A 6,266-nucleotide genomic window follows, 5' to 3' on the forward strand; every position below is an offset into this window, starting at 1 on the left:
CTCCAGGAAGCCCTCCTTACCTCGGACAACTCTCCGCCCCGCCGGCCCGGCCCCACACCACCCGCTTTGTGCAGCCCAGCTCCTCGGGCACCTTCCCGGGGCTCTCCATCCTCGCGCGGCCCGCTCGGCCCCCGGCCTGCGCCCCAGATGCGACGCCGGGGAACGACGCGCTCCCCGCGTCCCAGTGGTCGCGGCGATGGGAAGGCCACGCCCCTGGGCTCCAACCTGGGGAGCCACCCTCACAGCCGCCCCGCGCACCGCCCTGGACCCGGTCCCCAGCTGCCGGGCTCGGGGGGCGGCGGGCCGCAGCACGTAGCGCACGTGTCGAGCCGCGCCCGCCCCCCTCTGCCTCGCCCCTCCCCCACGCCATCTCTCCACTCCCACCCCACCGCCGCGCCACCCCTTCCCCTCCCGCCCCCTCGGGCGCTGCCGCCCCCCAAACCTGCCCGAAGCTCCCGCTGCGGGCCTCTCAGCCTCCCTTCCGCCCTGACCTCGGGGCTCTACGCCCTCGTATTGCGTCTCTGCGAACACCACCCTTCCCAGCCCTGTTGATCCCCTCTCTCTTTCTCCTTCGCCCTAGTTTCCCCAAAGCACAGGCCTTCTCTCTCTAAGCTCCTCCTCGCTCCAATTCAGTGCCATCCTCTCTCCCACCACTTCTGGTTCCCCGAGTGCTTGTGTCACATGTCCCCTGCGGAAACCCAGAAACCCTGAGATCTCAAGATGACCTGCCGCCTTTTTGGCCGCCCTGTTTTATTTACTTCTTGTACTCTCACAAAGTCTCGTTACTGCCCTCTTATTACTGCACTTAAACTCGATCTTTGTCTTTTTCCACTGCCGTCCCTGCCCTCTTCCCCTGCACATGCCTCTCCACCAGACTGTAAGCCGCTGGAGGGAAGGAGTAATGGTCTCCAGCCCCGGCACAGGCACGTGGTAGAAGCCCCACAAATATTTGTCGAAGGGGAGGGGAAATGGCCGTGAGTGTCTGTGGCTCCGACTGGCTGAGGATGGAGCTTTGGACTGTTGCCCAGGTGAGGCAGGAGGAGATCTCACAACAAATCAGTGTGTGGAGTGTCGAGGGAACCCGTAGTGGGATGAACCCCTGTCCTCCCCCATTCCCCACCCCCGCTCATTGCCCTGGAACCGGCAACCCATCCTCCTTTGCTGGACCGGTCTCTTGTGTGGGAGTTCTGTGCTTCCTGTTCTGTGCTACCCCCCAGCTATGGGGGCTGCCCTTGGGGATCAGCTCACACCATGACAAGGGGCTCATCTCTGGGCTTCTGTCCCTGGAAGCTGGGTCATGGGGAGACACCTGGTAACCACCTCCTCCTCCTCCCCATTTCCTCTTCCTCTCCAGTCCTGGGATACCTTCTCTGCTGACTCAGCCCAAGGGGATCCAGGGTTCTGGGCTTTGGTTTACCTTGGGTGTGGGGCCCAACGGACTAGACCCTTGTCTGGGCCCCCTTCCCGGAGAGCCCCCAACAGACCCTGGCAAGTGGGAGGTTCCCACTGTGCAGCCAGCCCTGCCCATAGGGTTGGGGAGAGGCAGGGTTACCCACACTAGGGCTTCAGGGTATGTTTCCTCCCATTCCTGTTGGGCCGCTTCAGAGGCCCTGAACTTCCAAGGAGCAACCTAGTGCTGCTGAGAGGCAGAGGGGGAAAATCATGTTCTCTGTTCATGCTAGAGCTGCTGCCACCACCCCTAACTAAGGTCTCTGGGCTGAGGGGCCCCTCTCCGCATGCTCTCTGGCCTTGGATAGCTGGAATGTTTGGAATTCTCTGTATCCGGGATGAAAGTCTTCCAACAGGAAGAAAACGGCTTCCACACTCCTTATATCAGAACTCCACAGAGCACTACCAATCTACCACGCTCATTTGAAATTCACAGTGTTCAACCAAATTATGCTGAGTGTCAAGCACAGGATCTGACTCACGAAATGCTAACTGCTAATTCCCTTTCTTCTTTCCCCTGGCAGGAAGGGGTGATATGTGAGCAGCTAGAAATACTGTACTAACAGAAATAAGACAGGGCCAGTGCCTGGCAGTAATTCACAGTCTATTGGACTTATCCATCCTGTGAAGTAGGTGGGTGTTATTGTTACCATTTTTTAGATGGAGAACTGAGACTCAGAAAGGTTAATTAGCCAGGACTGGAATGGTGAGCCTAGAGCCTTCAATCTTCCCCAAACACCAAGCTGACTTCTCTAAAGCTGAAGAAGGGGGACCTAGAAACCCCATCCCAAATCTCACCACCAGGTGCCCCTCAACCTGCCAACATGAATCCATCCTCTCCCCTCTAAGCCACAGTGGCCTCATGCTTTGTTGACTCTGATCTCCAGTACTTTCACTTACAGAACAATAAAAGTTTCAAAAAAGAAGACTTGCCCTTCTGCAGTGATGCACTTATGCTGGTTGAGACCCATGAAGTTGGTTTTATAACCCATTAATGGGTTGTGACCCTCAATTGGAAAGATGCTACTCTGAGGTTAGTTTGTCCTGCTGGTCAGCAGCTTTCAAAAGGATATAGATGAGAGGTCAGTTTTCTCTACTCACACCCATCTAATCTTGAATTCTGGCCACTGGCCCCTTTCCCCCATATCTCCCATAAGTCCTCCCGAACACTGTCTACATCATATACAAAACCAACCAGGATCCCTTATCCTGATAAGAGATAATCTCCTGTTTGTTTTCCTCCTCCCTCTGCCTGCAGCCCTTCAACTCAGGGACCACTTTGTGTCCCATCTTTTAGAACATTCTCTGGTACAGGTGCCCAGTATAAGACCAGGATCTTCTAGCATATTCTTCATGTCTCCCAAGGCCTGACCTAGAGCAGGGTCAAAAACTCAAATGCCTACAGGGGACAGAAGTAAATGAGTGACCTCAGCCAAATGGAGTCTGAAACAGTGAGAATGTATGCCAGCCACCAGGGCCACCACTAGTCAGACCTGGTTGGCAGCAAGATGTAATTTTTCAAGGGAAGCCAGAAGTCAAGGTTTTTATAGAAGCTCTCCTAATTTTTAAATGTTCAATCTTCAATCGAATTTTTTAAAAAGTGTGTGGGCCAACCAAACGTACTTGTTCCAGACTGTGTTCTGTGTGGCTCCACCTCCCTGGAAAGGCTGGTGGGATGACGGAGCTGCCGACCTTCAGAAGGACAATGGTTACCAAGGGAGCACTAGCTGAGGCCCCCAGAGATAAATGCTGGGATGGCACCCCACCCTGCTCATGCTCCTAGGCTTAAAGGAGAACTCTGACTTCCAGCAGAAGACACATGGTGGCAACAGGCACAGAGTCATTAGATGGGCCACCCCTAACTGCAATGTTGACGAGGAACCTGGGGCCGGGGGGGGGGGTGGGGGGCGGGAGTGGCAGGGCTTTTTAATATATTTATTTTCCCTCTCCCTCAATTTTTTGCCTCCTCTAAAGCCCTCAGAGCAGTGGGAATCAGTTTCTCAAAGTGCTGTGCATGTGCAAGAATCTACAAGTGAAAATTTGGGTGGGGGTTTAGGAATAAAGGAAGATGGGCCTCTCAAGTATGCAGGCAAAGAAGGCAGGGCTGGTCTCCATGGTTGAAAACAGTGGTGGTTCCTTATAATAAAAGGGCTAAAGTTTATTGAGTGCTCGTGATATGCTGGGCATTTTTGTGTGGATGATCTCCTTTAATCCTCATAAGAGCTCTTGAGAGTAGCCATGATTATCTTCATTTTCTAGATAAGGAACTGGGGTTCAGAGAGGCTGAGTCATTTGGCCAAGGTCACATGGCCAATAAGTTTAACAGAACCAGACTCCAGCCCAGGCTGTCTGAGTCCAGAATCTGAGCTCTTCACCGTCACTCACATATTGCCTTGTCTGGTGACTGCCCAGTCCACCTGGCTCTGCGGTGGCCCATGCACCTAGCAGAGTGTTTGTTGAAGAAATAGACCATTCGCCAATGTCACATAATCCCTGATCATTAGTAAGTTAATAAAAACTTGTTGGGCACGTTCTCTGGGCAGGTACGACACAAAGTGCTGTAGGTATAGCCTTGAGTAAAACGAAGTCCCTGTCCTTCAGGGACTTATATTCTAGTCTAGTGGACAGAGATGAGAAACACAGACAAGTAAGATGGTTTCCGGTAGAAATAAATGCTGAAGAAAATACAATACACGCTAGAGTAATGAGAAATGAGTTGGCGCTAATTCATAAAGACAACTCTTTCAAGGAGTTTTTCTGTGTAGGGCTGCAGAGGAATGGGGAAAAATTTGGAGAGAACGTGAATTCTGGGAAAGATTTCGCTTCTACCCATCACGGGAAGATAGCAGAGCTCCTTCTCATAGTGCCAGGAAGGGTCCAGTAAAGGGGGAGAAGCGGATGGTGCAGAGGAGAGAGGGCAATTGCAGGGAGGAAGAGGATGAGGGGGAGTGGGAGCCAGTGCACAATCCTCCCCCACACCCCCCACACACCCCCCCCCCCCCCACCCCGGGGGCAGGAGGATGGTGGTGAGATGCAAAGAAGTGGAGGAGGGGATGTTCTCTTTTCTCTGTTAAAGATACCAATGCTGGTCTTCAGGATGCATAATAATTAATGGCTACCAATTACTAAGCATGCATCGCCCACCTGTGAGTCCTGTCCACGTGTACCTCTGATGATGCGGAGGAGGTGGGAGGACACAAGAGTAACATCACAGAGGGAGCTTAGCTCAAGGGAGGAGAACTGCTCTGCTGGGCCTCACTCTCTCTGTTCATGGTGCCTGGAGCCACTGGTCCCTGGCACCCCAGCTCCTCTCATTCCTTCTCTCTCTTCTGCCTCTTCCGGAAGCCTGTGGATCTCAGAGGGCTGAACGAGGGAAGTGCTCCCAACGTGACTGGTAGATGACACCCACTGGAGGTGCAGAGGGGACAGAGCTGTGCCTGTGGAGTAATCGTAAAGACTTTTTATTCAGTATGTGTATCCATGTGTTTCTGTTCTAAAGAAAATAAGCCTATTTCTTTTATATAAAGTGGTTTGTAACTGAATCACCTATCTGACTAAGAGTCCTGGCTTAAGGAAACCAGGTAAGGAAAGTTCCATCCATCTGTGAAGTCTTACTACCGTATACAAGCATTATTTTTATAACTCCCATCAAAATGCTAAATGGTGAAGGGAGAGAAGCATGTTGACCTCCGCCAAAATACTAAACCGACAGGGACCCATGAAAATGGGGAGATTAGAGAGTACTGTAGTCTCAGGAGCACAGAAATGACTGACGACACTTTCCTTTGTGTACTGAACACGCAGGGAGAGAAGCAGGAGTGGGTGACCAGACATATTGATGCCTTTCCTCTGATCATTTAGAAACAATCAGAGAAACACACCCTCACTGGAGAAAAGACACAGGAAGAAAGCAGCCCACGAGGGCGTTTGAGGCTGAGCCAGCTGGAATTCCAATAGCCCAGTACTCATGAAAGGATGTTTTTTGCACTAAGTTAACAGAATGATGTTCTAGTCAGGGTCTGTGAATAAGATTAAAGATTGGAATAAATGAAGGATATCCTTTATAAAAAAGTAAGAAAGGCACCAAATTGCTTAGCACTTAGCCACACTTCAACTATTTTAATAGTTTGGCTTTTGTTTAAAAAGCAGGGGTGAATGGGGACCATGTGTTTTCTGAGATAAACGGGCCGTGTCATGGGAGCCTCAGCTGACCGTTGTCATTTTGAGAAGGGAAAACTTGGGGAAAGTTGAATCTCCAGACAAAGCGATAAAGGGAAGGCAGCAAAGGTCACAGGCCAGGTGACCTGCCTTCCTCAGCACGGGTGAGGCTATATTCCGCCAGGTTCCCAGCCCAGATAAAAAGGCAGCCTTGGGAAATAAGTTAGTGATGATGAGCAAGGACAGAATATGGGGGTTGTGAGGGGAAGACTTCCAGGGACAAAGGGGAAGTTCCAGGCATGGACGAGCTGGAGAGTCCCCAGCCGCACCTGTGGACCTGTTGCTGTAGGAACCCTACCCCGTCGCAGACAGCATGCGGTGTTCCATCAGGCGCTGCTTCCTGACCTCAGTGGGCATCGGATTCCTGTGGCTCTTCATCACTTTGAAAGTCCCCACGGAAATTGAAGATGACCAAAATGTGATGACAATCCAAGGCCAGGTAGCCACCTTTGTTCTCGGCCTGGGACTGAGGATGCAGGGTAGGGATGGGTGGACAGGCAGATTCTCAAAAGGGCCTGTACCTTTTCACATGAAAGCACGAAGCTCCAAAGGGAGTTGGGGTATGGACCTGGACCCACTGATCCATAGAGAAGCTGCAT

Source organism: Equus quagga, chromosome 12 (genome assembly GCF_021613505.1).
Source record: "Equus quagga isolate Etosha38 chromosome 12, UCLA_HA_Equagga_1.0, whole genome shotgun sequence".
NCBI lineage: Eukaryota > Metazoa > Chordata > Mammalia > Perissodactyla > Equidae > Equus > Equus quagga.